At 41.9% G+C, this 23,280-nt stretch overlaps 1 protein-coding gene across 2 annotated transcripts in view; it reads right to left on the minus strand.

Annotated features, from left to right (window-relative positions):
* The window catches only part of FANCA (FA complementation group A), a 2,214,801-nt gene that overhangs the window by 1,803,742 nt on the left and 387,779 nt on the right, over positions 1 to 23,280 (minus strand). The gene's annotated exons all lie outside the window — the stretch shown is intronic.

A 23,280-nucleotide genomic window follows, 5' to 3' on the forward strand; every position in this document is an offset into this window, starting at 1 on the left:
CACTTTTGTAGGATTCACCAGTCGTAACTGCATTGTCCATCTACAAGGGTGTCATGAAGTTTGCCACTTCTGTCTTAAGAAGCATGAAGTTGGCTTTGGAGAAATTTTTTACCTTGGTTTCCTTAATGGTGGGTGGGGGCGGGATGCGGATATCAAGGGTGATTAGCTTATGGTCGGATCTGACCAGTGTGGAGTTGACTTCAGGTATGGAACACCTGTCACTCATGTTGGTGATAACTAGGTCTAGGATATTGTTGCCCTTGGTGGCGGTGTGGATAAGTTGATCCAGGGTATTGGAATTTATGAATTCCAGAAAGTGTTAAACAAAGGAGTTGGTACACAAGTAGTTTTCCCAGTTAATGGTGGGGTAGTTGAAATCGCCCATTATTAGGGTGTTTGGTTGAACCCTAATATTTTCCAGTACATCAAGAAAAGAGGAGAGGGAATCCTGGGGCATGGTGGGGGATCTGTAGCAAGCTACAATTTGGATTGCAGTTTTGCCCAGAGTTAGTTGCACTTGGATAACCTTAGATGCATTATGCTGTGCAACTAGCCTGGAGGTGTGGATATCCTTAATGAATATGGACACACCTCCGCCTCTGGTGTTCTAATCCAGGTTAGATGGCCAAAAGGTGTGGTATGAGTTATAGCCTGGTAATGCAGGGGTGCTCTCTAGAGCCTTGAACCAGGTCTCAGTCACTGCACAGATTTCTATGTTCTCCATTTTAAGGAGTGCCTCGAATTAGTGCATTTTGAGATTTAGACTTCTAGCATTGAATCGCATTACCCTCAGTTTTTGCTTGCCTGTCCCTGTTAAGTGGTAAACCCTGTTACAGATGGAACAAAGAGGGTAAGCGAAGAGACTGCAGCATGGGATGTCCTAGTGAAGAAAAATCTGACTTGCTACAGCTAGATTCAGAAAATACTCATGAAGCAAGAGGAGAGACCTACTAAGCCTGGCCACTTCACAACTGTGTGCTGTGACAAGCAAATGGTTAGAGTTCATTGATCATTGCCGAACACTCATTGCTTCCCAAAATAATCAGTACAGTCTTGTTCCTCCTTGCTTGCTGATGTACCAAACTATGATCGTATTGTCCATTAGGATGGAGATCATACCATGGGGAAGTTGGGCCTTATGTTACTGCAACTTAAGGAGGACTGCCCTCAGCTACAGGGCATTTATGTGAAAGCTAGTGTTTAAATCAGATCATTAACCTTGGACTAATCTCCCTACATAATTTCCTTCTCATCCCATGGAGGATGTGTCTGTGTTCACTAATGCTGCCGTGGGTGGGGTCATCAACAGCTTCCCTGTAGATATGAGTTGACTAGAGCCACCACTTCAGATGGACTCTGCATGATTCTGTGATAATGGTGGTCTTGAATACTTTGTGTCAACGTGAAAAATAAACTTTTAGGATGCAGGAGGCCATGAGGCCCAGTGTCTTAACAACTTTCCTGTAGGAGTGAGATTGTGCAGAGTGTGATATCGAGATTGCATCCTATGTATGTAATGGTCTAGGAAGGAATCAATTTTGACTTCTGAGGGTTAGCTGATATCCCCAGGGAGGTGCTAATGAGGGTTAAATGCCCAGAGCCACATCCATACAAATAGCTGGCAAATAGGGCCTGATGTAAATGAGGGGATAGGACCTGATGTAAATGAGGGGACAGGTGCATTATGCAGGGGGACAATTAAGGAGCTCAAGGTTGAAGCAGCGATGTTGTAGGACTGGGTCCAACAAGCATCTCCCAGAACCCATGTATGTCAGATCAACTGGACTGAATAATAGGATCAAGGTTGTAACATTCCTGGGCACCTAGCATAAACAGAAAATGACAATGAGGAATGTAACTGTGCTGTAATTAAGTCATCTTTCTGAACTAAAACAAAAGAGGACTTCTTCCAGTTTATGGAGACCTCAAAAACTCTAAAAAGTTCTCTCTCTCTGTGGGGAAACTAGAAGAACATCATCCAGGTAGGTGAACAGATTAAGCCTTTTCTCCTGCATGTTTTCCACTGCCACAGCTATCACCTTACTAAGCATTACTGCCACAGGACAGAGGTTAATGGCAACACACTTTACTGAAAGCAAAGCCCGCTCAAGGTGAACTGAAGAAACCTCCTATGAGGACTCCATAACAGTACAGTAAGGATGCACAATGTTCTTCAACACCATTCAGCCATCCTGTTGCAACAAAGACACTACACTATGGCCAGCATCCATCCATAATTTGATGAATCACCTGTGCTTAGTGAAGCTGCAGAAGTTCTTTTTCTTGAAGGAAGACTAAGCTCTATGGCCTGGCAAAGGTGGGTCAGGCCTGTTTCAAGACTTTTTCAGAGACCTAGTCTTTCAGTAAAGCTTGTTCTGGGTAGGATTTAATACTTCTAAGGCAAGGGCATCACAGCCTCCAACCCTCTATGCCACAGGGGTGCTTCTTTAAGCAGTAGCAAACTCTGAGGACTGACCTCTCACTGACAGTCCTGCATGGCAAGCAGGGCTGTGCCTGCTTCACTGGAAGAGTCATTCTCTATGAAGACTTTGCCAGCAATGCTGGTGGAGACAAACCCACCTGGCATTAGGGGACCTTCACCATTCTTTGAGGAGGATGGGGAAGGCTTCTTATGAAACTGTACTGGCCTAGAAGAATGGGAAACTGGGGTATTTCATAACCCCCCCTTTTGTGACGGTTATGGACTACCTCCTAAGAAGATTGATCAAACAGGACTTCAACAAGAAGTGGCATCAAAAACCACTGCAGAAGCAATGGCAATGGGCTTTTCTAGAAAAGCACATGGAGTTCACATTCCAGAGCTTGCCCTATGGGAGATAAATGGAACCTGAACATGTAAGACTTGTGTTCAAAGAAAATAGATCTCCAATTTCCAGAGTACTACATGGAAAAAACTTTCTTGCCACCCAATTCCAATCCGTAAGCATTCTAATCATGTGGAAAAAAATGTGTACTTTATAGGACTTCTGCATGACAAAATGGCTAAAATAATAATAAAACATATGTTTATCCTGAGTACAGCACTGATCCACAAGGATCCATTTTTGGCTCAGTCTGGTTGCACTGACTGGTTGAGCGACTTTCTCAGAGTCATACAGTAAATAATTGGGAGGCTCTGGGAATCAGACCCAAGACTGTTGCATCTGGTTTGACATCTTAGTGCCTATCAAGTCATGACCATGAAAGTAAGGTTTCCGCACCTGAAAAGAGAACCACCACTAGAAACTCAAAACAGTATATACATCCATTATTTGGGCTAGTGCTGAGGGTCCAAGTGGTACACAGTGACCCCTAAAGTCTTCTAAACCCTAGATAATGACTTTTACTTGCATGGGGAAGACAGGATGGAAGACTCCCTAATGTGAAATGCAGCAGTTGAGCTTTCATTGCGAATGCTCAGAAGTGCAGTAGTCCATCTGTGCAATCAAGGGTTCACTCTAAGATGGCTACCAGATGGATCTCCCATGCTGATCTTGTCAATGGTTGGGAACAAAAACAAAAAATGCCCTTATTTGGTTCTCCAGCGAACATTTGTTTTGGTTACAGTCTTATACTTGTTCGCCTTTCATCTCCTTGTTGGTTTTAATGGTTGGGAACAGGTGCAAGACCATGAGGATCTCAGTTTGTAATAAGTGTAATGGTGTCATATGGATGAACTTTAGAAAAGGAAGTTTAGGTGGATGCGTACATCTCCATACCTTCTCCCATTGTCCTAGTATTATTAGCCTGTATGAAATAAAAAATTCTCCGGCCAAGTCTCTGCACTGGTTGCACTCAAACACTCCCATGTTTATGCAGCTGATGAAGACATCAAGCTTCTCTATGTATTTTCTGCAGGTGACCAATTTAAAGCACTGGCACCTGTTGCAGTATTTCACATTGTGCTCCTTTTCTACAAAATGTAGGCAGTCATGTTTCGGTCCTCACTGCAAAGCTAATGACAAGAGAAAAAAATGGAAATTTTTGCCACATAAAATCTAATTTGAGAATCATCCCATGATGAATACTAGGATCACAATCCAAGTAACACAAGATCAAGATAAACAGTTTTATCCTCATATGGGACACATGAGTTGCAGTGGCTAGAGACACATGTGAGCATCAAAGCAGGAACTACAGAAATTTCTGAACTGTGTAAGCTGGGGATACCAAAAGGGAAAGTCCAACAGTTACTAACTGCAGTAATCTGATTAATGTCTTCACATCTGCCAAACTAATGTATCTGAATAGAGGAAGGGCAAGTCTGTCAATCTTAAATTTTATGTTCCAAGAGAAGTGTTCTCGAAGTGCAGGCAAAAAATGCAGAAAACCCTTAATGGAGTGCTGCCATGCCTGTGATGCTCCATAATTCTTCATTCCACACAGTGCTAGTAAAACATGCAATCTGACAATGGAACTATGAAGATACAACTGAAAAATGTGTCTATAACAAGAATCATTTTCATCTCTCGAGTGTTCAGAACACTTGTCAATCCAGAAAAATCATCTTTCAGTGAGCAGAATGTGTCTGATAAGTGAACAACTATCTGGAAGCCTCAATGACTGATGAAAGATCTCATAAGATTACAGAATCTAAAGGAAGAGCCAGAACTAAAAGTGCAGCCAATCATCATCCCAGTGGAGATATTTTGTTTGTGCTGGGATGGATTTCCTCATTTACAAGACCCTCCAAAGAGCCTGAAATCACATGCTTCTATCTATCAAACAGCAAGGAGGACAGGTTTTTAATTAATTTTGTTTTGCTGGGGTGTAGCATTGATCTAATTGGACTGTTTACAGATTCAGTTTGGGATAAAGATTAAGAAAATGCACTGATGTATACAGAAAAAGTACAGCAACGAAACCTGAATGACATCACATACACAAACTCTAGATAAGCATGTCCACTCACACGTGCATACACACGCTCACATATGCAAGAGTCATCTTCACTTTATTCTGTGAGTCAGTGTTAACAGGTAGATATTTATCTGTTTGACATCCTAGACAATTGACACTGACACAGATAAGTGAATGAGAAATCGATTATTTGAGATTGCAGTACAGCACGGATAGAGGAATTGCTCCTTTCCCCACTGTACTGCAATTTCGGAGTTGGTATTATCAATTTGCAGGGGTTACGAGGTGGGGGTCTTGTCTTGTTTTTGATCATCTGGGACTTTTGGTTTTTGGTCAATGTTTTGCAGTTTATGTTCTGTGCAATTGACTGTCAGGGAGAACCATGTATGTATTAACAACAACCCCGTTTTTCCCCCATTTTCTACATGGGTCGGGGTGCTGTTCCAACTGTTAACATCTCTCTCTCTATTCTGTGCCATTCTTCTGCTTTTTTCGACACTCATGCCCGACTGCCGCAGGTCTTCTCTCACACAATCTATCCTTCTCTTTCATCTTTGGATGTTCTGGTTTCCTCTTGCCTTCTTCCTATCTATTCCAAATCTTCACCAGATTGTCTTCTACTTTTTTGCACATGTGGTCATATCACTGTAATCTGTTCTCTTTGACCTTTTCTGCAATTGGTGTGACTTCGACTTTTTCCCCTATGTCCTCATTTCTTCATCTGTCCCACAGTGTGCATCCTACCACGTATCTTAAGCATTTCATCTCCATCACCTTTAACTTCCTCAACTGCTATGCCTTTACTGTGCAGATTTCTGTACCATATAGTACTGGTTACACCATTGTTTCATACAAGCTTCTTTGGCATTCTTCTGTCACATATTACACCTGGGACACTGTACCAGTTGGCTACAGCCCCTCTGATAGAAGCTTTGACCTCCTCTTTCAGACTTCCCTTCTCCTCAATCAACTCTCCCATATACTTGAAGCTGTTAACTTGTTCCCCTATTTTCCCTTCTATCTTCTCATCATCTTCTGAACTCCACCATTTGCTGCCATTACATCTGTCTCATCTGTACTCAGTTTCATCCCATGCGCCTTGCATTCCATTCCCCAATCCTTTGCTGAAGTTCTTGCTCAGAGTCTGCCTGTAATGACACATGGTCTGCATATAGCAACTTTGTTGATCTGTCCCCTCTGACCCGTTTGCTAAAGTAGTCCATCACCAGTACGAACAATAGTGGGCTCAGAGGTGAAACTTTATACACATCCACTCCTACTGGGAGCCCTTCTGTGAAACCAAACACTGTTCGTACTTGAGTCACTGGGTTCTTGAACACAGCTTGCACTAATTCTACCAATGTTTCTGAGACTTCGAATCACTGCAGGACCGCCAAAATCAGCTTTCTTGGGACCTTATATGCTTTCTCCAAGTCTAGAAATGCCCATTTGGACTCATCATCTCTAGCCTCTTCTCGACTATCTGTCCCACAGCAAACATTGCATCCTGATCTGAATCTCTCATCTTACTTCAGTCTTTTCAACACTACAGCACACACACCATTATATATGTATATGTATTAGTGCAGAAAGAGTGAATATTGTGCATTCACATGCTTAAAGGAGTAAGGTGAAGGGAATTATGGATAAGTTATGATGCTGAGTGAAGTCTGAGGAAATAGAGAAAAAGAAGAGCTACTAAGTGCATAGGTTTGTGGTTGGTCAATCTGCTGTGTCTTTCGGCTTTTCCCGGTCAGGGGTCGCCACAGCGGAACTCCGGTCCGCTAATGATTGGTAGTTGATTTTTACGTACAGAGTTACCAGCTCTGACGCACAACCTTCAACGAAGGTACGCCAATTCACGCATGTCTCCACGCAGAAGACGCTCTGGCTGAGAATCGAACCGGACAGCGTCTGTGAGGCGACAACGCTATCGCAGCACCACCACCGCGGGTCTTACTGGTTGGTCAATAATGAGTCATATAAATGGGTGAGTTAATACCAGGAAGACAGAATCCTATGAAAAGGATGGTCATGTGTCTGGGTAGAGTTAATAGCAGGTGCAGGCTGCATCTTTGAAGCTGTGTTTAAAATCATTCCTGGAAAGGTGAAGGAGGTTCTTTCTTTATGGGATGAGGGATGAGATTCACCGATTTGAGGACTTTATGTTGGTTGTCAGGAATCTCAGGTTGTAGTTTACAGAGCAGGAAAACAGATACCTGGCTATGAGTTCAAAAAACTGGAGATTAATTAGCTTGAAAAGTAGAGATCCTAGCAGGAACTTAACCCTGTAGGAAATGGGACACCAGTGTTTTTTTATCATGACTTGGCAGTAATACTGTGTTTTGTGAGATAAATGCAATGAACCTGCAGATGTCAGTTTCAGAGAATTGGAAAGTGGTGAGTTTTTCTTTAAGGCAGATGCTATCACAGGAGGCTGTATTCAAGTTGGGCGAGGAGTACCCCTTTACTGTCTTCAAGGGAGAGATTATGGAAGCTCAAAATAATTGTGTGTGGATTGCTACTTTTGGTACTTGGGCATAGTGTTGGAAGTTAAGTTGTCAGTTTAACAATATGCCTAGGTAATTAGAAATGGGTAGTAATTTCTGTGGGGTTTATTTAGGGTTGCCAGTTGGGGGGATTTTAGTGAGCTTTTGTTTGGTTCCAAAGAATGCTAATTTTGTATGCACAACTAGTTTGCATCGTCATAGTCAGTTTAAAGTTGGGATATATCTCGGAGTTAATTTTTGATAACTGCATGGCAGAGGTAAAATATACAGATTACCACTTTTTTAAAACACCTTTATTGAATTATCAGTTGTGACACACAAATTTACATTTATATAAACGTAATCAAACTGTATTAACAAGATTATGTTTACAAACACTATACTTCATATAAATTGCTATACATCATATAACCTAAGCAACTTTACATAAATTATTCAATTCCTGCCCCCCCTTTTATGAACAAGAAACATCTTTATTAATTTAAACCATCACTCACGACACAGGCAATCGCACCTTTATATGAATTAAAACAAGCCACACCGACATAATCCTAGTTCCAAGCATTTTACAACACAAACCATACTGACACACTTCCAGTTGCAAACATTATACATCACTTATAATCTACCCAATCATTTTCAGTCACGCATTACATAGCTCATTTAAGTCCTCCTTTCTTTTAAACCTCATTCCTCCCCTGTATGTATAGTTCCCACAATTCTCATTTTTCCTATGTAGTTTGCTCCTACCCTTTTCTAAAGATCAGTTGCAGCTGTTTCATCTCTTACTATAGTAACTACTTCTAGTATAGTTGGGTTAGACTATAATTTCCATTTTTCTAGTAATTGTTTTTTTGGCAGTCACCATAATTAGAAACAGCAAGACCTTACCATGTCTAGTCAATTCCAATTCTTTATAATAGCTCAGAAATTCATCTCCCTCATCACACCAATCAGCCCACCCAGCATTTCCAACAGTGCATCCCACAGGGAATCCTTAAATTCCACCAACTCACTGCACTCCCAGAAAATATGTTTCCAATTACCTCTTTATCAGTTTTTTCCCTCCTAGCTTCCACACTTCCACAGGAATACCATCTATTCCTGGGGACTTTCCTGTAGATTTGTTATACATCACAACTTTTATCTCCTACTATCCTAATAGTTAGTAATTGAGCCTCATCTACCTTTAACCTTGACATATTTAATTCTTCCATACAAACATTTCTATTTGTATATTTTCTTGATTCACACATTTCTCTGCTTTACACAGACTTTCATAGAATTTCCAAAATATTTCTAATACCGCTACAGGATTCGCTTGTTACCCTCCTTGTTATAAGCTTCCTAAGCTTGGCGACAGCCTTTTCTACTTTGTTGCCAGAGGTGCTGTGCTAAAAGTTTTTGTCCTCTAGTGTCATTATCTAAAAACAGTTGAACAGCAATTTTTCTAAACTCATGCATTTCAATCAAGGTAATCCCTTATTTTCTGCTTAGCATTCTGCAGTTGATCCTCTTCCTATTCTAGAATACTTTAATATTTGTCAGTCCCTCTAAATAATTCTTATTTCTTACCCATAGCTCCCACTCTTTTATTTCCACCCTATTTTTAAACTTGACCTGAATTTTATCCCACTCCCTAGCTATATTTTCAGAAGTAATTTCTATCCTCCCGAATAGCTCCTGAATAATCTCTATTACACGTTCCTTAAATTCCTCTCTTTTCAACAGATAAACTGGAAAGTACCAGTGTCTCATTTTTATTTCATTACCCTTTGATTTTATTATACAGAATACTACTTTGTCAGCATAAAGGCTAACTGGAAGGTGGGGGGGGGGGGGGCTAGCCAGAAGTAAATTAATGAAGAGCGAGAACAGAAGGGGGTACAGCACTGACCCTTGGGACACTGCAGAGTGTAGTGGAGCTGAGTTAGAGAGCATGTTACCTATCTTGACTTTAAAGTGCCTTTTTGGACAGAAGTTGCTGAATCACTGGCAAACGTGAGTGCAAGTTCAGCTGAGGAAAGTGAGTGAAGTAGGAGTGGGTGATGAACAAGACCAAAGGCACTGGTGAGGTCGACAAAGACTGCTTCTGTGAGGTTGTCTCTGGGGAAGTTTGGCAGGTTGTTGCCAATGAGAGTAAACTAGGCAGTTTGACAGTTTGCAATTAGGTGTAGAGCTGGAAGTAAATGACTTTTTCAAATATTTTGAAGAGAGATTATATGACTGAAATGGGATGCGAGTCTCCTGTGCTGCTGGGTTTGCAGGTTTTTCAAGTGGCTTGTGTTCTGGGCATGATATGAGTGAGGCAGCTGTTGTGTAGGATTTTAGTGTGTGAACTAATAAGACTTATAGGGAGACAAACCGGGGTGGATCTCATCTGCTGGGGAATTAGAGGGTATTTTGTCAAGAACTTTACATTTTTTTTTGAGATGTCTTTAAAGCAAAACTAGTGGGGTATATGCTGGTAGTTCTGGTGTTTTGAAGGGTTTAGAGTGAAGGTGGAAGAGTTGTGTGAATTCTATGAAGACACAAGTACCAGGTGCCCTGAAGAGGATGGTATGCAGTTGGTGGTGGAGGGTGGAGTTCGAAGGGTGCCATCCAGTGATTTGATTTGGAATTTTCATGAACTGTTTGGATTTAGTGAGGGAGCATCTCTGCCCAGAGACTACGCAAACAGCTCTATGTCTTCTAGTGGAATGTTCAGCAGGGTTTCTTAGCAATGAAAACTTCTGTCTGTGCTCAGGTTTGGGTTCTTGTTTCCAAGTGTGCCAGGCTTCATTTCACAGTCTGAACAGTGAGAGGCAGAATCCCTAAGACAGTACCTAGAAGTCCGATAGTGCTCAGCCTTCCTCAGGCAATGGCATCAGCCATTTCCCAGGCCATCATTCTAGAGAAGCAGTGACATCCCCGCATTAAATTCCCCATGTGATTACTGTTCCAAGTAGCTCTCCATAGTTATGCTATCACTGGACATTTTGTTTTCTTTTAAATGATGAAGGCAGTTGGCAAAAGTGGTGATGCCAAAAGATGGGTCTGTAATAGAGCCAAAGATATCCCAACTGGTGTTAGTGAGGTCATTTTAAAGGATTTAGAAGTTTTTTTTTTTTTTTTTTTTTTTTTTGAGGGAAGATGAGATAGGTATGTGTAGTAGCTTTTTACATAGTGGTTGGACTGTAATGAATACTATGCAGTGGTCAATAACTGTGGGAGGAAGCATTTAAATGAATAAGTAGGAAGAACAGTTAGTAATTAGTAAATCTACTAGGGAATTGCTGCCTGTGAGGAAGTTGCATAAAAGTTCCAGAAATAATTTTGTGGGGCCACGGGTGGTTACAGGATCTGTTGTTTCATTATATCAACCTTCTTAGCATTCTTTAAAGTCAAACAGAAGGACTCAGCAGATTTCTGGTAGTATCCAAATTCAGAATGTTAACCCTGTAAGTTTGTGCCCCTCATCTTTCTAGAGGCCTGGATAGCACCTATGAACCTAAATGACACCTATCTTCATACTCCTACCCTTCAGGAACACAGGAAGTTCTTGCATTTTTAGGAAGGAAATACCCCCTCACTATCAATGTTGTGCCCTACCACTTGACTTATCTACTATTCTCAAAGTATTTACCAAATGGCTGGCACCAAAAATTGCATTTTGCAAAAATCTGTGGGTCACATCTACCAATATTTAAACTACTGCTCAAATCAGGCAGCTTTTCCTGCAGAGCATCAGCAGAAATCTGGCTTCAGAAGCCATAATCTGCTGAGCATCTTTGGACCCTGCATAAGCCTGATGACTTGGACTGGGCCACAGACAAGATGGCCTATGGAGGGGAATCACCAGAGGACTTGGGCCTAACAGCTGTAAGGCTTTACCCGTGTCAGTAACCACATGGGGAATTTAATGCAGGGGTGTCACTGCTTCTCTGGAATGATGGCCTAGGAAATGGCTGACGCCATTGCCTGAGAAGGCTGAGCACTACCAGACTTCTAGGTACTGTCGTTGTGATTCTGCCTTACACTTTATAGTTCTATTGCTAAATATAGCATAAAAAGGGCAGTCAGGCATGCCATGCTTAGCCCCATACACAAAACAATAAGAGTGGAAGTCTTTTGAGAGATCAATTTTTTGAACATTAAACAGCAAAACAAAGTAAGAGGTAAAGTTTCTCCAAGACTAAGTATTGCAACACTGACTGCTATCATTATTTTGGGATAATAATTTAAACATTACAATTGCGACATATTGGAAACGGAACAATGTGCCCATTAAAATTCAAAGAAAGCTACTTTTTACCATAATTCTACAGATTAAGCAACAATCTTTACAATTCTGAAGATGCATAGTATAAAGATCTTCTGAATAGCTTTTTACATGTCTGTGGTCATTCACACCTAGTTTCTTGAGCATCTCAAGAATCTTTCTGTTCATAGCTCAGTGACTCAAGCTGTATCTTGCTATTACAGCTTTGTTAGACACACAGTTATCTCATGCAGTTTTTATTCAAAACCATTCCTGAAAATCTCTGCAATGCCTGCTTATCTCCTGGGCTTGGCAATTCAAAACTATTCTTATATTACTATTTTTTTAAAAAAACTTTATTGAATTGTCACTTGCAGCATAGGCAAACATTTATATAAAAGCAACCAAACTATATTAAAAATGACATTTACAAATATTATAGGACATATAATAAGGATTTACTTCAGTAGAACAAAAGCTCACTTATCAGACTTTCAGACAGCAGAGATGAAAAGGCCGACAACCGCAGAACGACTTCCCACTCTAGGTAAGTAACCACTTGGCCATCCTGAAAAAACAGTAAAACAGAAGGAAAGTAAACCCACCCATGTGGCAGGCTTTGCCCCCCACACCCCCCTAACTAAATATACCAACTCCGAGATCGCACTACCACGGGGGTAAGGGGCAAAGTTCAACAGGGTGGCCAAGCTGTTACTTACCTGGAGTGGGAAGTCTGTGTTCCGGGATGTTTGTGTTCTGCAGTTGTCAGACTTTTCGTCTCGGCTATCTGCAAGTCGGGTAAGTGAACTTTCGGTCTACTGAAGTAGACCCTATAACAATATACATAAAGTATAATCTTACCAGCATTACATAAATTATTCAATTCCTGAATTCTCTTAAACCTAATGCCTCCTCTAAACATTTTGCTGCATGTTATTCCCACAATTTCCTTTTCTATGCAATTTACCTCTACCCTTTTCTTAAGACACAACTTCCTGTTCTTTTTATCTCTGTTACAATATTCACTACTTCAGGTATAGCTGGTTTGAACTTTCATTTTCTAATAACTGCTTTTTGGTAGCCACAAGAATTAAACTTAGTAAGGTCTTACTGTGTCTAGGCAATTCAGATCCTCTATTCAAGCTAAAAAAAATCATTAGTTGCACCCATTTGCACCCCCAGTATTCCTAACAGAGTACTATGTAGGGGATTTTTGTCTGCCAACCATCTACAATCCCAAAACATATGTTCCTATTTACCTCTTTCTTCTCTGTCATACCTCCAATATTTGCCATCCACCTGAGGAGGAAAAACTCTTTGGAGGCTGCTTGGGGTATAAAAGTATATACAACAAACACTTCCAGGCAAAAATACTAAACCTTCTCGACTTTGTTGCATATTTGAGAGCCATATACACATCCTTACACTGTTGTTTTGTGAATTACATATCAAATCTCTATTCCCAATCTTTTCCTACCTCTTCTGATTGATTTTTATAGTTATCGTGCAATATTTTATATGCACTACTCATTATTCCTTCTTAACATCAGCTTGCTCTAAATTCAAAGATAAATTCAACCAGTGCAGGTCTTTCATTTAGGATTCTCCTATCCCTTTCTCTGTCTATATTATATCAATTCCTGATAAGGAAGGCAATCACTAGCTTGCAATCCAAATGTCTTCTTGGCTTCTTCCCGTTCTATTACTTTTTCTTCTCTAATTATTTGTTCCCAATACTTTGGTTCCGTTGCTAGCTTCTTCCAGTAAATTCCATCCCCCACTCATCTATTCTCTGTACCCCTAATTGCAGTCATCCCTACCTACATAATCTCCTTTCTCCAATGCTGGCCTAGTTCTTAGTATGTTTTCCTGCTACTTTATGAATATATTTGTATGACTGTTGTTCTTTAAGGATTTGTGTCCAACATCCCATTCTTTCCTTATTTCTTCTATTGTCCCCTGCTTCATCATCCTTTTCCACATTAAATGGCAGCTTACTGCTTGTGTTATGTATAAGAACCTTAACTGTGTAGCTCTGAACTAGCCTTTCAAATCAGACAATCCTAAACCACCTTGCTTTGTTGGAGTATCAGCTTATCCCACTTGACTTCTTTATCAGTACTTCTGGACACTAAAATACAACAAATGTAATTCAGACTTCATATGTGGTTTACATTTGCTCTTATTTAAAATGTTCATGCTTCTTAATGTACACAGGAACTCTAGTCATGCCCTTCTTGCACCTGATCTCAAACTACCAGATTATCAATTATGTTTAACACCTTCCAAGCATTCCATTACTTCTGTAGTGGTACTTTGGAGCACAATTGATGCTGATGAAATAAGAAATGGAAGCCTAAGGAATTTGTACCCTTTTAACGGTGCAATAAATATACATAATTTAAACTCTACTTCATCAAGTCCTACCTGTCTAATCTCCAATTTGAATCCAATATTGGAAACAGATTAACATTTGGCTATCCAAAGACTATTTCTTCAGTTATAATCAATGAATAATGCTCTTTAAATTGCTTTATTCATATCTTGAGGGTCAATTTGAATGTGAAGCTAGTCTTTCTTTACAACAATAACCACACTGTACAACACTGCGTGTTAATATAATTGCTTTTTGACACCTCAATTTTCAATTTGCTTCAGTGTCTGTTCTACAATACCTTTGAAGGCTACTGGTACATTTCTGGGAGTGTGTATCACTAGCATAGCATCAGATTTTATATCTACATGATATTCTCTTGGCAAACTTTTTAAACCTTCAAGATATACTTCTCAGATACAAACAGGAACCATTTCAGACTTCTGTGCTATTCCACTTCCAGTGAGGGAATAAAATGTTTCTGGGTCTAAAGTCTCAGTCCTCTTAAATTTCCTTCCAATGAAAAACTTTTGGTGGATGCAGCTGAAGTATATTTTTAGTGATCATTATGATTTTGACTTTAGAATCTGTGGAATTTTTTGATAACAACAAATAATAAAGATACAAGTTTTGTGATCTAGTATCAATAAAGCATCCATACAAACACGGGAAAAATACTAGGCAAGTAGTTGTAGGGACCATAAGATACCTTGCCATATTCACCTTTAAGTATATAAACTTAAAAGGTCTTGTCATCCTAATTAACCCTTTTCCAATAGTTGTATACAATAGAACATGAATGTCACAGTGGCTAACTCAATAGCATTAAAGCTATAAATGTCATATATAAAAGAAACAGAAAATATGCAAGAATCTTCCTAGCTAAGGTAGAATATGCACTCTGCAAACTTTTCCCCACCCTGCTGAAATTAGCAGAAAAAGAGAACAATATTCTCCTCTGTAGAAAACTTGATAATCTCCATGGTGCCTGATTCCAAAGACATTTTCAATACTCAGTTTTCCCCTACTCACAGAGAAGACGAGAGCTAAGGCTCAGAAAGTCTATTAGCACATTAAATTCATCCAACATATGAACTGCTGCATGGGTGGTATACTACCGAATGGCTCACTACCAGACTTACACTGCCTCTCTGCAAAGGGGCAGAAACTGCACACCATCTTGCCTGTCTGCTGTCTGTGTCGGGCTATTAATATGCATCAATCCTGCCATATTTATTTTTCTTAAAGCTTGTTTATCAATATTTCAGTACAGTCTATGAGACTTGGGGTCAAATCACTACTGCCAGAATTAACCATTATAATTCTACCTATTATGAATTATCAAAGCCTCTTTGGTGTGTTAGAATTGGGATAACATTCCTTCCTTTCTTAATTTAGCTACTTTTCTTTGTAGCTCCCACATTCTTAGCAATGTACTTCCTTGATCATAGCATGCCATATTATTACACATACTGCACTAGGAGAGACTGCCTAGCTACTAAGTCTGCCAGTCAGTTCCCTGCCACTGAGTCAATATACTCCTGTAAATAAAACACAATAACGGAAACATAACATGGAGGATGTGTGATTAGTCCATCAAACCTACACTGTTGAAGAATGGTTGGTGGTAAGCCTGCCAAATCAAGAGATTCAAGCCTCAAGGAAGCAAGGGGTTCTTTAAAGAAAGACATTCATGTAGAGCTCTTAATGATCAGTTTAATCAGCCTATGCTGGATCAGTCTTCACCTCCTCAAGGAGATGGCAGATGAAAGTAGCTGACACATGCATCTTGTCAGCAGACAAATGAGGTCCAAAGTTATACAGGTCTGGATACCCACATTCCGCCACCACCCCCCGGTCAAAAAAAACACCATGAAAATCTTTTCAAAAGCAAACTTCACTTTACTTAAGACTGAGGTGGGAAATTTCAAAGCCCCCATGCTAAAGGTTAACGCTGTCCAAGCTGCAAAATCCTTTACTAATACACTCTACGGGCACTTACAAGAATGCATGGATCGTGCTATCCCAAACAAAACCAAGACTCACTCCTCCAAGAAAAGGAAACCAGTGTGGTGGACCCCTGCCACAAACAAGCTATACAATAGGAGGAGGAAACTAGTACAGAAAAGTGTAAAATCTCAAGAAGGGAAGACATCCCTGATCAGACTCAGCAAGAAAAGTACAGTTTTGTACCTACCATAAATGTAGATGTTCGAGGATCCACATTGCTGCAGTCCTTACTATTGGGTAGTCCGCTGTCCAGTTGGCCCGAATACCAGAGTATATGGCTGACGTCGGTCAGGGCGCATTAGACTGACGTCAGTACGTCAGGGTACTAATGCGCATGACCGACGTCATATCCTCAGTCTTTTCTTGCCCCAGATGTCAGAAGACCCTAAAAAGACAAGGCCCAAAATACCTGCACCAAAAATATGTACAATATATACAAAAATATATACAAAAATATCAGCATATAACCTCACATACACAACCACCCCTAAACACAGAGGGGAAGGAGGGAGGGTAAATTGGACTGCAGCAATGTGGATCCTCGAACATCTACATTTATGGTAGGTACAAAACTGTACTATGTTCTTCGTTCCACATTGCTGCAGTCCTTACTATTGGGTAGAATCCCAAAGCAGAGGTAAGGGAGGCTGGCAAATCATAAAGAAGTAGGAGCTGACAACATGCCTTGCAAAACAGCTGTGGCAAAACCAGCCCTAGACTTAGAGTAGATAGGAAGGTGATAATGCTTAGAGAAAGTATGCACTGAACTCCAAGTAGCTGCCTCCAAAATATCCTTAGTTGCCACCCCTTAGAAATGCTGTTGAAGTGGCAGTAGCCCTAGTGGAATGAGGCCTAATCCCAGCTGGAATCTCCTTGCCATGATGGGAATAACAAAATGCAATGCAAAACCCAATCCACCTAGAAATAGTTTGTTTTGACACAGGCTTGCCCTGCGAACTCAAAGCAAAAGAAACAAACAACTGCTGAGACTGCCTAAAATCCTTAGTCCTGCTTAAATAATAACGCAATTGCCTGTGTACATCTAAAGTGTGCAAAATCTTTTCCCCTTTATTTTGGGGGTCTGCATAAAAAGTAGGCAAATGAATAGTTTGGTTTAAAGCCACACTAGAAACCACCTTAGGCATAAAGGAAGGATTAGTTCGTAATGATACCCTCTCCTTATGGAAAATCAAAAGGGCTCTACTGCCATAAGGGCCTGCAACTCAGACACCCTTCTTGCAGAAGTAATAGCCAACAGAAAAGCAGTCTTCCATGACAAGTATTTCAATTCAGCAGTAGCCGCAGGCTCAAAAGGTTGTAGAGTAAGTTTTTCCAACACAAAATTGAGATCCCAAGCAGGAGTAGGAGCTCTACGTGGGGGTCTTATATTCTTTGCCCCTCTAAGAAACTGCTTGAACAAAGGATGCGAAAACAATGGTGGGTCACAATCATAGTGAGCTGAAATTGCTGCAGCATGAATCTTAATGGAAGAGAAGGACAAACCTTTGTCCAATAACTCAGTAAGATATTGAAGAGCCACACTCAAATTAGGCTCAGAAATCTCCAAATTCTTTGCTGTACTCCAAAATAAAAATCTCTTCCATTTTTCTGCGTACACTTTCCTTGTACTAGGTCTTCTAGCTTCCATAATCACATTTAAAACTTGTTGAGGAAGTTGAGACCTGCTGTGTTTCAACACAGAATATGCCAGGCTGTTAGATGAAGAGAGTGAAGCTTGACATTGAGCAGATGACCGTCCTTCTGAGATAACAGATGAGGAATCAAAGGTAAAGGCCATGGAGGCTTCCTTACCAGACTCCTTAGTAGTGGGTACCAGTGTTGCTGAGGCCAATCTGGAGCTATCAAAATCATCCTTGGCTTGTCTTGTCTGACTTTTAATAGCACCTTTGGAAGAAGAGGCAGAGGTGGAAAGGCATACACATGAAGGTTTTTCCAACTGAAAGACAGAGCATCCACTTTCCAAGCTGTGTGATGAAACCCCTTTGTGCAAAACTTTGGCAGCTGGTGGTTTAGTGGAGAAGCGAACAGATCTATGTCTGGAGTTCCCCATGACACTGTCAATTTCTGAAATACATGAAGATCCAGTTTCCACTCATGGGGATCCATGATTTGTCTGCTTAACACATCTGCTAAGGAGTTCTGTGCTCCTGGCAGAAACCTTGCCTGAAGAGTTAGTTGCAAGCTTAGCGCAGTCTCCCATAAAATCATTGCTTGCCTGCATAGAGGATAAGAATGTGTTCCCCTTGCTTGTTGATGTACCACATGACAGTTGTGTTGTCTGTTAGAATCAACACCTGCCCTGGAAGAAGTAACTCCTTGAAAGCCATTAATGCAAACTGGACTGCTAACATCTCCTTCATGTTGATATGTAGATGCTGTAGTCTGGCAGGCCACTTGTCTTGTATCCACTTTGCATTTAGATGAGCTCCCGAAGCAATGTCCGAGGCATCTGTCGTTAAAATCTGACTCGCCTCTGGCCGGGTCACAGAGAGTCCCTTGTTTAGGTGACATTCCTGAGCCCACCACAAAAATTCTTTTTGAAGGCAAGGTATTATTTGAATGACAGTGTCCAAATCCTGGCAGTGCTGTGTCCATACATTTTGAGATACCATTGTAGCTTCCTCATATGCAGTTTGGCATTGGGAAGCACCAGAATACAAGATGCCATGAACCCTAATGCTTGAAGGACTGTCCTTGCAGTCAGCACGGACTGATGAGATAGTTGATGGAAGTAAAGTGATAGACTCTTTTGTTTGTCCGGGGTTAAAAGGCCATCTGGGCTGCTGTATTCAGTCTCACACCCAGAAAGCACATGTCTTGAGAGGGTACTAGACTGGACTTTATTTCGTTCACAGAATACCCTAGGCATCTTAGCACTGCTATAACATATTCCAGATGCTGTAGAAGGTCTTCCTTTTCTTGAGCCAGAATCAGGCAGTCGTCCAAGTAAGGATAGATTTGAATTCCTTTTAGCCTGAAGTAAGCTATCACTGGAGCCAGAACCTTTGTGAATACTCTGGGCGCAGTAGATAAGCCAAAGGGCAATGCAGAGAACTGATAATGAGAATTTCCAGCTCGAAACGCAGATTCTTCCTGCAACTTAGTCTTATAGGCACATGAAGGTAAGCTTCCTTGAGATCTAAAGTTACCATCCAGTGATCTTTGCCCAGCAGAGGTAAAAGCTGTTGTAACGTCAACATTTTGAACTTGGGAATGTCCAGATAAGTGTTGAGGATAGATAAATCCAAAATTGGTCTCCACGTGTTCCCCTTCTTTGGTACTAGGAACAGGCGAGAATAAAATCCTAGGCCCCTTTCTGATACAGGGACTGGCTGAATGGCCCCTATTTGGAGTAACAGAGAAATTTGCTTGTGAGCCTCTTTCCTTTGTGGAGGAGGAACATCTGGCATGCCTTTGAAAGGGGCAATGTATGGAAATAAAACCTGTAACCGTGGTGAATGATATCCAACACCCATCTGTCTTGAGTAATTAAATCCCAATTTCCTTTGAAAAGAGACAGTCTTCCTCCCAAAGGAGCTGCCAGACGAGAATCTACTGGCAGCTGAAAAGGCAGGTCATTGGGTCTGTTTACGAAAGGACTGACCCCTGCCCTCACCAGAAGTCTGAGCAGGTGAACTCCCTGTTCTAGGCCTAAAAGAACCTTGAGCTCTGCCCCTACCACGTCTAGACCTACCCCTAGACTGGGAATCATAAGCAGGATATGTCCATCCCTTAGCAGGCCAATTTCTACTAAACTTCGGTGGCTGCACCTGCAAAAAATCTTTAACAGTTTGCATAGACTTAGCTTTGTCCTCCATTTTCTTTAAAACTGCTTCCACAGGCGAACCAAACAACACATCAGACTGTAAAGGAGCATCCAAAATCCTTGTCTTAACATGCTCAGCTAAATTCTGATCCCTCAACCAGGCATGCCTGCGAAGAACAGAACTAGTGGCAGCCACCCTCGAGGAGGCCTGTACAGCATCAAAACCACATTGCAAAGAATGTTTACCCACTTGTTCAGACACATGAACTAAATCCAGCAACTCTTTACACTCAATACCTTCCGCCAAAGCATCCACCTTAGATTTCAGTTGTGAAAGGAGATAATTTTGATATTTAAGCATGTGAAACTGACAATTCAACGCCCTCATGGCTAAAGTGGAAGAAGTATACACTTTCTTTCCCCATCTATCCAAAGCCCTTGCCTCTTTATCAGTGGGAACAGGGTTTTTAACCACAGAGGCCTTAACACCTTTAGGTCCCTGAGAAACAGTTTCGGGTCTGCCCTAGGACTCTTAAAAGATACTTATGAGCTTCAGGCACCCTATAGTACCTATCAGGTTTAACAGGAGCAGGAGGCAAAGAATCAGGGTTCAGGGAAGCCTCTGCAAAACATCTTCCACCACATTCAACACAGGAGGTATAGCTAAGGGCCTATGCTGGGGCAAAAACAAGAATTCCCTAAGCCTTTTCCTGGAATCAGAGTAATCCTGGCCTTCCCATTTAAAGTGCTCCTCATGGAATGCAGAGTCTCTGAAAATGAGAAATCCTCAGGAGGAGAAGCTGTAGGAGTGGAATCATCCACATCAGAATCAGAATAAGGAGGATACTCCTGCAAATCTTCCGCAGAAGACTCAGAAGCCTCTGAACACTGTTCAAAACTATCAAACTCGGTTCCACCCTAGGCCTCTTATCAGGAGGGGCATAGAACCTCTAATCATAGTAATCAAATCTTCTGCCATTTTAAGCATATGTTTCTTAGGCACAGAACCTGAAATGCTAGGAGAAGCCCCACTGAAGCTGAACTTGGCCTACCTCTCAAAGAAGTTTTGGCAACAGAAGGAGAGGCTCTAACTACCTTGGGAAGAGAGGGAAGAACAGTTACCTGAGAAGCCCCTCAGCCTGGCCTACCTCCTGAGAAGGCACATCCTGTAACAGTAAAGTCTCTGCCTGAGACTCCAAAGAAACTCCTGGCAAAACCTCTGGCTCCACTGAGCCTTCTAAAGAACCGACGTCCGGGACTGCCGGTTCATCAACCCTAGGCTTCGCTGTTTTGTCCTTGCGCTTCTTGGACGAAGCGGGCGCCGGAGCATCCGGCGGCATTTTATAATTGCAACGCTTCCCAAACACTAACCTGGCACAGTCTAACCGCCTCTTAATAGTGCGTTTGTTAAACCTAGCACAAGAGCGGCATCCAACAACGCCGTGCTCAGGCCCTAAACAAGGTATACACAAGGTATGGTAATCCCTATGAGGTATCTGTTTCCCACAAGAAATACAGTTATTCACTTTTTCTGACATCCGGTTAAATACTGAGGCAAGAAAACCAAAATGTTCCCAACGGGTACTTAGCCAACTCTGATTCGGTCTGAAACTCCGGTTTCGGAAATATTTCAGAACGCCAACCTGCACTCGCAAAACTGCTTCTGCATCGGACCATGCGGCAAAAAAGACTGAGGATATGACGTCGGTCATGCGCATTAGTACCCTGACGTACTGACGTCAGTCTAATGCGCCCTGACCGACGTCAGCCATATACTCTGGTATTCGGGCCGACTGGACAGCGGACTACCCAATAGTAAGGACTGCAGCAATGTGGAACGAAGAACATCTATGTTCCCTCATAAAATCATCCAAGGCTAGCTTTGAAAGAAAAATTGCCATGGACTCCAAAGATTATAACAAGGCATTCTTTAGCTATGTCAAGAATCTAAGTGGCAATTCTCAGATCTGCTCGGAGTTAGTGCAGAATGGCACAAAATACACTGAACCGATCGATATAGCCAACATCCTGGCAGACAGGTTCAGTGCAAATTTCACCTCCCCCCCCTCACCCCCAAAAGGGCCCATAACTATACCAGAAGAATGTAGTGCCCCTGAAATCACAGACACTCAGGTTAAAACAGCCTTCTCCAAAGCCAAAAACACAGCATCATTGGGACCAGACGGTGTCCCAGGCTGCGCCCTACATGAGCTCAAAGATGAACTAACCCCTCACCTAAACACACTGTTTAAACTCAGCCTCTCCACAGGCTACGTGCCCACAGAGTGGCGCACAGCAACGGTTATTCCGCTCAACAAAAGTGGAGCCACAACGGACTCTGGGAACTATCGTCCTATAAGCCTGACTAGCTTGGTCTGCAAAGCTATGGAGAGCATCATGGATCTCATTAACAGAGAGATTGGAAACCCCCGAACACTGGAACCTACCCAGTTCAGCTTTGCTAACGGCAGATCATGCCTCCTAAACCTGGTGGACTTCAAGACCGTTACCAAGGCTATAGACGAGGGAAAGGTGGTCCACACAGCCTATCTAGACCTCGCAAAGTCCTTTGACACCATTCCCCACCAAGGTATTATAGACAAGCTCACCAGCCTGAACATAATCCCCTGCGTCACGAGATGGGTTGCCAGACAGAACCCACATGGTAAGAGTTGCAGGAGCTAGGTCCGACTCTAAACCGGTTACAAGTGGCGTTCCCCAGGGCTCAGTCCTAGGACCCCTCCTGTTCGGCATATACTTCTCAGAGGTACAGGCAAGCACAGGAGGACTATGGCTGACCAAGTTCGCAGACGACTGCTAACTAGGGGCTATAATTGACTCTCCGGCTGACACAGACAACATCCAAAAGGGTCTCACTGAGACAGATACCTGGTGTCAAAACCATGGCCTCAAGCTAAATGCCAAAAAGTGCATAGTCATCCTGTTTGGAAAAAACAAACTACCCACAAACTACCACATAGGTGGTAGCCCCCTAAATACGGAAGACGTAATAAGGGATCTGGGGACTAAGTCGATAGTAACCTCTCCTTTGATAATCACATTGCCAAAGTGGTTAGAAAATCCTTCTATGTGGCCCACCTAATCACAAAAGGGTTTGCATCCAGATCGAAAGAGGTCATTGGGCCCCTCTACGCATCACTCATCAGACCGATCATAGAGTACAATGCCCCATTTGGGATGTACCTTACAAGACACCTGCAACAACTGGAAAGACCACAGAAGTTCCTCACCAAGAGGATCACTGGCCTCAAGCAGATGCCCTATAAAGCTCGACTGAAGAAACTCCAGCTGTACTCGGTTGCATACCGCCTACTCAGAGGTGATCTTTGCCTGACATACAAGGCCATGTCCAACCCAGAATTGATGGACATGCTCCACCTAAAGAAAACCATATCCCCTCAAGCCACATGCTCTAGGGATCTAAACCTCACCACAAAAATAAATAGGACGTGCTGGAGGGATAGAGTCCGGTCCCAGA

The sequence above is a fragment of the Protopterus annectens genome, chromosome 8.part1 (genome assembly GCF_019279795.1).
Source record: "Protopterus annectens isolate FY-2018-M chromosome 8.part1, PAN1.0, whole genome shotgun sequence".
NCBI classification, from domain to species: domain Eukaryota; kingdom Metazoa; phylum Chordata; order Ceratodontiformes; family Protopteridae; genus Protopterus; species Protopterus annectens.